Genomic DNA, 11,312 nt, shown 5'->3' with positions numbered 1-11,312 from the left:
GGGGGTGTGGGGTGAGGGGATGTGGGGGTGTGGGGGGGGTGGGGGTGTGGGGGTGGGGTGGGGTGAGGGAGTGGAGGGTGGGTGGGTGGTGGGGTGTGGGGGAGGGTGGTGGGGGGTGGGGGAGGGGGTGGGGGGGTGAGGGGGGTGGGGGGTGAGGGGGGGGGGTGAGGGGGATGGGTGGTGATGGGGATGTGGGGGGGTGAGGGGGATATTGGGGATGTGGGGGGGTGAGGGGGATGGGGGGGATGTGGGGGGTGAGGGTAATCTGGGCTCCATGCCAAACTTTCTTCTCCCAAGTAATGCCTCGAGATAAGTTATATTCTGCACTAAGCAGATACACAATCACGATATTTCACTTGTAGACTCTCGGATTCACACCCTAAGAGGGGTATTGTGAGATTATTATAAAGAAAGGTCACTCAGAGTTTGTATAAGATAAGGTTTGTTGTTTATTGTATTACAACAAAAAATAACCAGAAATATCACAAGCAAAATTGCAAAGATAACAAGCTAACTTTGTAAGCTAATAGCTAACAGTGAGCTAACAATCCACACTATGCAGAGATTATTTAGTTAGTATGCCTGTCATACTCACGAACTCAAAGATATTATGATAGGTCACGCTAGTCTCATCTAGGTCTCGTCTCAGTGTGGTTTCCCACTTCGGTTCTGATTTAATATTGTGGCACGCTGACTTATATGGTGTCTATTGTTTACTGCGTACGTGTCTGACGTGTGATATGTGACCATACTCTGTGGCTACTGACGTGTGTTTACCAGCATTTACAGTTTGACCACAGCGTGACCACAGCGTGTTTACGTGATCCACTTCTCCTTTTATGCATATGTACCTGCGTACCAATATCCTGTCCACTTCTTAGCAAAACAACCCTTATTTCTAAGACAAGAAAAAGCTAACATTCTGACAATATGCTCTAAGCTGTACTAAGACATATAATGATACTATATATGTACCTGTATGTACTATATATGTACCTGTAACCTGTAATAATTATGCTATATATGTCGTAAACTACCTGTAATCCATAACACCCTCTCCTACACATAATTATCATATTTTAGCAAATGCAGAAAAAACCAACAAAGCAGAAAATATTCATTATGTGTACTTTTGTATGACAGAGTCAATGCTCTCTGATATTGATGAGAATGAGCCTACAGGAGTGTGTGATGGAACGCCAAAACACCCACAACTGCGCATATGTGCACATGTGATCCCAAGATGGGAAGGTGTTAATCTGTAAAAAATCACCCAGTTGCAAAGCAGGTGGATTTTGTCGTTCATACATACTCAACATAGTAGTGTTCCATCGTGCCCCAAAACAATTTTGATGTTTATTACCAGAACACACAAATAACGTGGTACAATTAAATGACCCTTGGCTAACAATGCTGATATGACCTTCTTCAATTGTATAAAAAGATATTTGAAATATTTGACGTTGAACTTGAAGTTGGGTTGATCACCAAAACACAGTAGAGATTTCCCTTGCCAAAAAATGACATAACATTAGCAAGCTACGCGGAAGCAATGTCCCATTAGGAGTTAACACTGAAAACGGTCCCGAGGAAACAAGAGAGTCCTGATACATAAAGTCTCTCATCGAATCATGAACTGCATGCACTTTGCGGGGCTTCTGATGTGGCAAAACAAGTTCATCCAAGTACATTCTCATGGAGGTTTGATAGGACCGTGGTAGACGCAAAATTTGTGAAGTATTTTTATTTTCGTCTGTGTCCGTGCAACAAAGCATGCTGCAGCAGGTTAGATTTGACCTGTACCCTAGGATTCCAAACACATTTCCTAATCCACTAAAAATACCTTTACCAGTAGTTTGTAGGCTGGCACCTATGTTTGACAAGAATTTGCCCGTCATTGTCCAAAAAGTTTTCAGTGACTCACCTAGTGTAGTCAACCACTGTGGAAAATCACCTGGGTGTAAATCTACACGTAGTAATTCACTGTGAACTCTCTGTAAGAGTGTATGCACCATCTCACGTGTGAACCCTATAGTTATCTTCATGTTCTTTAAATGAGCCAAAAAAGCTGTCATGTGAGGAAGTCTCAGTGTGATAGCTGGTACTTGGAAATGTATGGCAGATGTAACTGTCTTATGTAACAGAGGTGGAATAAATGTAGTACCATAACACTGTATACTCCTATTAACTGTGACAAGTGATGCCTGAAAAGGAGGTATACCACAATCCTCTTCTGTAGACAATACTATGTAACTCCCATTATCTAGACTGTGAATTAATGTAAAAGGAGTTTGAATTGGTGTTGCAGTTATTGGGCAGTTGCTACCTTGCATCTGATCATTGCAAGGCATGTGCTGTATGATGTCATCACATACTAAATAACCTTCATCAACACATCGTATAGTGCTGATGAAAAATTCACGATCACATTTCACAGATATGTATTGAAATGGTTGAGCAACCTGTACCCTTGCGAAATAAGAACCTGTGTGTGTTAAGTGTCCAAAATTAAGCAGTTCCCAATTTGTTGTATAAACATCTCCTGGGATAAATAATTCGTAGTATAGAAAAACTTCCCATAACGAGTCATCAGGATTAGGAACTCGTCTGTGGTTTCTTTCCTGTATGTCATATACTGTGGTTTGTGAAACATATGCCAGGATCTCAGATTCTTTGGGACTTAAATTGAGATCCTGTTTGATCCATGTAAGATTTAAAAGTGATATGTCAATCTTGTGACCTGATAGAAGTGATGTGATTAAGAATAACCAAAGCTTTAATTTCTTCAGATAACACTGTAATATCTGAAATTGTGTATGAAACAAATGTTATCAGATGATCCCTTAACACCAAAATACTTCTCCTCAATTCTTCATCATTTGAGTCAGAGATTTGGCTTATAACAGAAACAGAATCACTCAGCAGGTGCCCTGTGGTAATAAGAATATCATCGTTAGTAAGCAATTTCCTTGTCGATGATTTACTTGAAACCTTACATTCATTCTCGAAATATGTATCATTTTCATAATACACTATGGTATTAATTGTAGCATTTGTACCCCACATTGCCTCTGAGTAGGGCATGTTAACAATATTATGTGTGGTGCATGTGTCATATTCACAGGGTTTATCATCTGGAGCTATTTGGACATTCATCAAATCGCTCATTGCCCTGATTACCGTGTCTACATTAATATGCAAACTATCATTGAGACATTTCTGGAACAGGGAGTAGACTTTATAATTCGCTCCACACACCAAAAGCCTCGTAACCCAGAAAAATGTAAAAATCCTTGATCAATCATTTTCGGTTGCCAGTTAAAATAGCCTTCCGTGAGATTGTAATAAAAAGAACAAGGAGTACACCTGTAATTGAATACTGTATTGTCCTTATCACAGATTCCTTCATCGATCAATTTCTCCATTGTGATACCACACGCATTCTTGAAACCTTTACATGAATGGCGGTAGTATGTAGTATTGGTAAATGTTGCAAAGCGTGGTTCAGTGCAAGTGTCCCATGCTGTAGGTTCACGAAACAACATACCATCACCTTTTATATTCCATTCTTTCGGAAGTGCTGCTGTCTGTAGCTGTCCAGTTTTAGCATCTTCCATCACAGCTTGAAGTTTGAGTAACAGTTCATCAGCGGTTATAGATTGGTCCCACCATACTGAGTAGATACTGTCAGAGCAGAAAACAGCAGAATTATAGGTTTTTACCCCTCCAGGTATTCTGTACTCTTCTTCTTCAGCACCCTCCCAGAATGCCACTCTAGGATCAGTCTGTCCGTTGGGAACAAACCCTTTCTGAGTATTCTGTCCTGTATTTAGATAAAAAATGGGGTATTGCTTATACCTTATATTGTCAATGGTTACACCAGGCCGAGGGCAATGATCAGCTATCAGCTCCTTCGTTGGTCATATATGTGTTCCTTGAAAGTCAATGAAATAGCAATGTCCAAATTCAGCATAACAACGTTGTTCACGGTAGCTCTGCTGCTTCCAATGGTCATGCAGGGGTAGATCATATTTCAGGCTTGTAGATTGCAGCTGTTGCATCTGGGCATTCAGATGTCGTGTCACCAGTTTCCTTCCGGCGTAGTTATACCAGCCTCTTTAGCTAGCACAGTTGAATCAAACAGTACAACCTGTGAAATCCCCAAAGTCTTTCGTTTCTGGATGATAGGTTTAGGAAACGGCTTCCAATACACACCTTGAGGTATACCCACCGACTGTACCTCCACCGGTTTCACATCGTAGTGAAGTCCTCATTTCACGATTCTTGAGTCTGGTGTGGTAATACCGTGTGCAGCTGTGCGTTGCCAATTGATGATCTCGCCTTCTTGTTGAGTCACAAAATGCCATTATAGCCTGAAAATAACGCTGGCGGATATTGCCAGAAAAGCAAAACAGTCTTTTCTTCGTGATTACCTTAGCCATTGTTTGATAGGCCTCCCGGAAAATATTGCGTTGATCCGGTAACACATATGTATGTCTTTGGGCATGGTCAGGGAAGTCAGCTTCAGCTTGTTGGACCTCACCTGTGTGATTAGTTTCCACATCCTGTGGCCGTGCAGTCTGTGCTTCGAGAGACTGCAGCTCCATCGAAGTCTGTGTTATGGATTACAGGTACCAAGGGTCATACATAGCATACATATGTCTTAGTACAGCTTTGAGCATACTGTCACATAGCATACATATGTCTTAAGTACAGCTTTGGGCATACTGTCACATATTCACTAGTTGTTGCTTTGGGATGGGTACATAAGATATCTGTAGTTTGCTAGCAGAATTTTGCTGAAGAGATAAGAATCTTAGCACAACAGGTGTTCACGCCTTCTCAATGTATGAGCTTACGGTAAATGGCACGAATATGAAACCACATATGTCTTGTGGTTATTTTGCTACGCAGATAGAAATGAGTTTGGAAACTTTGCTAGTTTTGGGTTATTTCCCTTGTTTTCCATGAAGACAATTATGACGCATGACAAGGGTAATAAAGTTTGGGTGAGGCCATATTCAGAGAGAGAACCGAGTGGCACGCCACAGCAGACGAGACTTACCGAGACTGGCATGATATTTCGTGATACCTAGTTGGTTTGTGAGTATGACAGCATACCCAGTAAATAATCTCTGCATAGATAGATTAACATAAGTATTGGATTATTAGCGATTTTTGCTTATTGTTTCTTATTATCATGTTGTATCTCAATAAACATTACTCTTATCTTATACAACTCTGAGTGACCTCTCTTAATAATATCCTCACGATACCCTGCACATAAAGGGTGTGAGGCCGTTTTCTCTGCAGGATAAAAATTGTGACACAGTACTTCTGCTTAGAGCAGGACATAACGTGTCATAAGACATTGCCTGAGAGAAGGAGGTATGGCATAACTGACCCCATGATATTTGTGCCAGATATGGTGTCTCCTCCATCTTTTACAGTGTGTGCTCTCTATTCATTTATAGTCACACAGATACACACACACACTCTTACATCACTAACTTTCAGGAACCATTTAACACCACTAGCCATAAATCACATCCACACACAGGGGAGGGACAAGCACAGATAACATTCCAAGAGACACTGTTTTTAAGTATACCCTTTGCTTGCTTCATTTATTTTAACATCGCCGGAAGAAGAGATCAGTGTATCTCGAAAGCTCGCACAAATAAAAGCATTTTGTTAGCCACAGAACGGTAACCGCAGACCGCAAAAGCAGATACAATGTCTTTAAAAAGAGCTTTTATCACTGAGTTCAAGTTCAACTACAATTGGTATGCGAACCTTAGGTTCTAGGGCACCCAGGAATAAAATTATTTTTGCCCCTAGCCCCTAGGAACCCCCTCACATGACCACCACCGGGTCCGAGAATGAGGGACCCCCGTAAAGGGTCGAGCTCAGCAGGAGGGTCGCGCCATTGACTCTAATGGCGGCGCTCGCCCATGCATTTCCTATGGCGGCACCGGCCATTGATTCCAATGGGAGAAAGCCGCGTGGCGTTAATACGGCTAAGTTCAAAACTGTAAAATGTGTAAGTCCATATCTCCGGTTCTGCGAGGACCAGAGGGCTGGGATTTGGGTCGCATGTAGTCACTGCTCCGGCATGACTGTATGGTCATTTCCAGCCCTCTCCGAACAACCAGACGGAGTATGGGCAACTGTAAAGAATCGTGAGTGTCCCATAGACTTCAATGGCGGCGTTACTCCATTGAAAGACTATGGCGGAGGAGCCCTATAGACTTCAATGGCGGAGTCGCACCATTGAAAGCCTATAGCGGCGAAGCCTATTGACTTCAATGGCGGAGTTGCTCCATTGAAAGCCTATAGTGGCGGAGCCCGTTGATTTCAATGGGAACAGAGTCAAAAGCAGAGATTCATTTTTAAAGCGGAGAATCCTGTATTAAAGTAATAAGTGTTTTAAACTGCATTTGTGTATCTCCGGTTCTGGGGGTCACAGAGAGCAGAAACTTGGCCACCATGGAGAGTCACCTCCGGCATGAGGGATTGGCAAGTGTCAGCCCACTGGGCCCAGCAGAATGGATTATTTTAATATGTGAAGATATAAAAGAGTGAATTGTATTTTGGGTCTGGTATAAAAACTCAGAGCCTATATGGTATGGTAATGCTGAGGATGGGAGACAAATGGTCGATCATAAACTCCTGATCAAAGACTCCCCCACCCTGCTTGTGTATGCGAGCACAAAGGAATGCAGGACATGGGTACTTGATATTAAGTGTGGTAATTCACACCTGGGAACAAAGGGTATCCTGGCAAAGCCAGACTTGAAGACACCAGGCTTGTGGGAGGGAGCTGAGGAAATAAGCCCCCTGTTTAGAATATTACCCCCTAAGTGGGCAGGTATTACGGTGCCCCTCAGGTGAGGTGGCAAAGAGAGATTGGGTGCAGGTAATTGTTCTCCAATGGCCTGCACTCAATAATAAAGTGTAGGATTGGAATTACATATAAACCAGTGTCCATCCTATACTCAGTTGTCTTTGTGTATTTTCGTGATTGCTGCATGAATTGCTAATCGCGTATCCTGATTACTTCATCATTCCAACCCTAAGTAAGTGTATATTTTGCCTGTTATTTGTATATCTTGTGTGTTCACCTTCTTTAAGGAACAAACTGTATTTATTATATCTAAGTCGTGTTCAATTCAACCCAGAGATATATTTTGGTGTGTATTATTATAACCTATCAAAAGTTACCGTGACAATGATAATAAGGGTGCTTAGGGAAGACCTGTTGCAGTCTTGTATTTTCCTGGAGAATGGGTTAATGTTCAGGATGGCGACCATTTGTCTATAAACAGCCTTCCTGATCAAAGACTTGGCCACTCTGATTGTGTACAATAGGGCAGAGAAGCGCAGAGCCTGAGTGGTCTGTAAGTGTCATAATTCACACTTACAGCCAAAAGGGTTTCCTGACTACAAACAAGTCTACTAGACTTTCAGGCGCCCACATGTTAAGGAATAGGGCTGGAACTCCATATAAACAAGGATAAGCCCTATACCCATTGTCTTTCGTTGTCTTTTTGTGATGTTTTCATTTTGAACCTGTATTGCTGAATGAATTGCCAATCCTGTACCTGATTGCTTCATTGTCCAACCCTAAGTAAGTGTCTATTTTGTCTGTTATTTGTATCATCTTGTGTGTCCTCCTTCTTTAGTGTCCGTAAGCCTGGGTCGTGGAGTGAAGAGAGCAGTGAAGTAGATTGTCCGTAAGCCGTGTCCAAGGGATATAGAAATATGCAAGGTAAAGAGTCCAACGCCAAGTCCAAGGGTACCAGAGAGCAGCATAAACGAAGTCCACAGCCAAAGGTCAATATCCAGGGAGGTAAGCAGAATATCCAGGGACAGGAACAGGGACTTAAAGACAAAAGGGACCAGGCAACAGCAGACAGCACCAAGGTACAGAAGCTATGCAGAGCAAGGAGGTAATGGTGAGGGGAGACTAAATAGGGGGTTGGGACCTATCAGAGGAAGGGGAGGAATGGAGGAGTGGTCTGAGGAAAGACCTGATAGGAGGGAAGTGTTTGGGAAGCTGGGGCCTATCGGAGCAGGGGGAGGAATGGAGGAGCGGCCCGGGGGAGGACCTGATAGGGGAAAGGTGTCTGGGTAGCTGGGGCCTGTCAAATCAAGGGGGGGAACGGAGGAGCGGCCCGGGGAAGAGCCTGATGGGAGAGAAGGGCCTGGGGGGCGGACCTGACGGGGAAGAGGCAGGGAAGCACGTGGAGTGTGCGCCATGTCCTTGGGGGCGGAGTCAGGCGCCCGGCACCAGTAAATGGCAGCCTGGGTCCGCGCGCGCCCTTAGGTGTGACGCGCGCGCGACCCGGAAGTGTGGGGGAAGCGGGAGAGGTACACCGCCAGGGAGCCTGGGCGGCATGTAAGAGAAGTAAGGAGGCGCTGGCAGTGGGTATGCCCGCAGCGCAGATCCTTATACCTTCTCTCTCTACCCTGCCTGAGGTATACCGTGATTTTTTGGATATCTTCAAGAAGACTCAGGCGTAAGCCTTACCACCTCATCGTTCGTACGATTGCCCCATCGAATTAATTCCTGGAGCCACACTCCCTAAGTCTAAGTCGTATCCCCTCTTCCTGCCCGAGACCGAGGCTATGGGGACTTACATCCAGGAGAATCTCAAGAGAGGTTTTATTCGGAATTCCACTTCCCTGGCTGGGGCGGGTTTCTTCTTCGTGAAGAAGAAGGATGGCTCCCTAACACCCTTTATCGACTTTCGTGGGCTTGGCAAAATCACGGTTAAAAAACGGTATCCTCTTCCTCTAATTTCAGAACTCTTGGACCGGCTCCAAGGAGCCTCTATATTTTCCAAACTCGACCTGAGAGGAGATTACAATCTAATCCGAATACGCAAGGGTGACGAGTGGAAGACTGCATTCAACACACGTATGGGTCATTATGAATATCTAGTGATGCTGTTCGGCCTCTGCAATGCCCCAGCCGTCTTCCAAGAATTTATGAATTACATCTTCCAGGACATTTGGGGTGTTTTCGTCATCGTATACCTAGATGATATCCTCATTTTCTCCAAAAACCTGGAAGAGCACATTCATCACACCAGGGAAGTCCTCGCTCGGCTTCGTGCCAAAAGCCTCTACGCGAAGATGGAAAAATGTCTCTTCCACCGATCATCCACAGCCTTCCTTGGCTATATAATTTCCGACAAAGGCTTCACCATGGATCCTGAGAAATTGAAGGCTGTTCTAGATTGGCCGGTGCTGAACTCCTTAAAAGCTGTCCAGTGTTTCCTTGGGTTTTCAAACTACTATCGGAAATTTATCCGTAATTTCTCCACTATCGCTCTACCCATTACCACTCTCACCAAAAAAGGGGCTGATCCAGCAGCATGGTCCCCAGATGCCATCAAAGTCTTTGAGTTTCTTAAAAAAGCTTTCGTCTCTGCCCCGATCCTTCATCACCCGGACACGTCTCTTCCTTTCACTCTTGAGGTTGACACTTCGGATGTGGGAGCTGGGGCGGTACTCTCGCAAAGGTCCTGACCCCAAGAAATACTCTATCCTTGTGGATTCTTTTCTAGGAAATTCTCTTCGGCCGAGAGAAATTATGATGTCGGGAACCGTGAACATTTGGCTATCAAGTTAGCCTTGCAAGAATGGAGACACCTCCTCGAGGGTACCAAAGAGCAAGTAGCAATCCTCACCGATCACAAAAACTTATTGTACATTGAGGGGGCTCGTCGTCTGGGATCCCGTCAAGCACGTTGGGCACTTTTTTTCTCTCGTTTCAATTACACAATTTCGTATATTCCGGGTACCAAGAATATCAAGGCTAATGCACTTTCTCGCCAGTTCTCTACAGAGGAAGGATCTAACGAATCTTCAGAGTCTATTCTTCCTACAAAATACATTATTTCTGCCAATACTTTCGACATCATGGATGAGATTACCAAAGCCTAGGCTCATATCCCTAGGAGATTTAAGGTTCCAGAAGGACGTCTGTACGCTGCTCCACGTTTTCGTCACAAGATCTTGGAGTGGGGGCATTCTTCCAGATCAGCTGGTCATCCTGGCTTCAAGAGGACAGTGCATCTTATTAAACGGACCTTTTGGTGGCCTAATATGAGTAAAGACATTTTTTATTTCACCAGAGCTTGTCCAGTCTGAGCACAGCCAGCACAACAACTAATAATACAAACATTGGCAGTCACCAACAGCAGGACTGCACTGTTAACCTCTCAGACTACACACCTAATCAAGCAGAGTCCTCAATATTATCAAAGGGTCTCACATTCTGCCCTACCAAGCGTATGGACAAGATTGAGCTGTGCAGTGACCTGGAAGAATTATTCAGAAGGCTGCGTCTTAAGGAGTTGTTCCACAACAGACACAACCAAGATTATGCCAACACTGCAGATGGAGAGCCGCTGCACATGAGCAGGGAGAACCAAAAATCCAACTGGATCCCACAAACTGGGCGCAACCCCACAATGAACCGGTACATTGAAAGATTCAGACACAGAGCCAAAACCACCATCCTGGACAAAGTAAGGAAACAAACATATAATCTGACACTGATGGAGAGGAGAGCCATAGAATCGCTAAAGGCCAACCACAACATAAAAATCAAACCTGTGGACAAGGGAGGAGCAGTGGTCATAATGAACACCACAGACTACCTGCAGGAAGCGCACAGGCAACTCTCTGATTCAAAGTATTACACCCAACTGCAGGAGGATCCAACTACAAAATACATGAGAGAACTCAACAGGATCATTAAAACACTCCCGATCCACACAAGAGAACAAATTCTGGACCCGATACCAGCTAACCCAAAACCTGGCACTTTCTACATGCTCCCAAAAATTCACATAGAGGGTTACCCTGGGTGCCCTATTATCTCTGGATCTGTCACACTGACTGAGAATATTTCTGGCTGGGTGGAGGGCATTCTAAAACCACTTGTCAGGAACACACCCAGCTATATCCAGGACACCACCGACCTGCTAAACAAACTGAATGCTATTGGTCCCCTCCCAACAGGAACACTACTAGCAACCATGGATGTAGAGTCACTTTATACAAACATCCCCCACGAGGATGGGATTTCAGCCTGCAGATACTTTCTGGGACCGCAGGAGCCACTCAAAGAGACAGTGACTAAATGCATCGAATTTATTCTGACACATAACTACTTCACATTTGGAAATGACACATACCTCCAGACAACCGGGACCGCTATGGGTACTCGTATGGTGCCACAGTATGCCAATCTCTTCTGCTCAAAACTGGAAAGTGACTTTCTTGCCACCTGTCAC

General features: G+C 44.3%; 1 long non-coding RNA gene across 1 annotated transcript; it reads right to left on the bottom strand.

Annotated features, from left to right (window-relative positions):
* Positions 1-425: 425 nt before the first annotated feature.
* LOC142497116 (uncharacterized) lies at positions 426-4,972 on the bottom strand. Its single transcript, XR_012802179.1, has 2 exons — positions 3,859-4,972; positions 426-3,684 (listed from the first exon to the last, which is right to left on the bottom strand). It is a non-coding gene; the product is annotated as an uncharacterized LOC142497116 (long non-coding RNA).
* Between the last annotated feature and the right edge of the window lie 6,340 nt (positions 4,973-11,312).

This window comes from Ascaphus truei, chromosome 1, assembly GCF_040206685.1.
Source record: "Ascaphus truei isolate aAscTru1 chromosome 1, aAscTru1.hap1, whole genome shotgun sequence".
Taxonomy (NCBI): domain Eukaryota; kingdom Metazoa; phylum Chordata; class Amphibia; order Anura; family Ascaphidae; genus Ascaphus; species Ascaphus truei.
The sequence above is the reverse complement of the archived record's forward strand: the minus strand, read 5'-3'. Positions and strand labels throughout refer to the sequence as shown.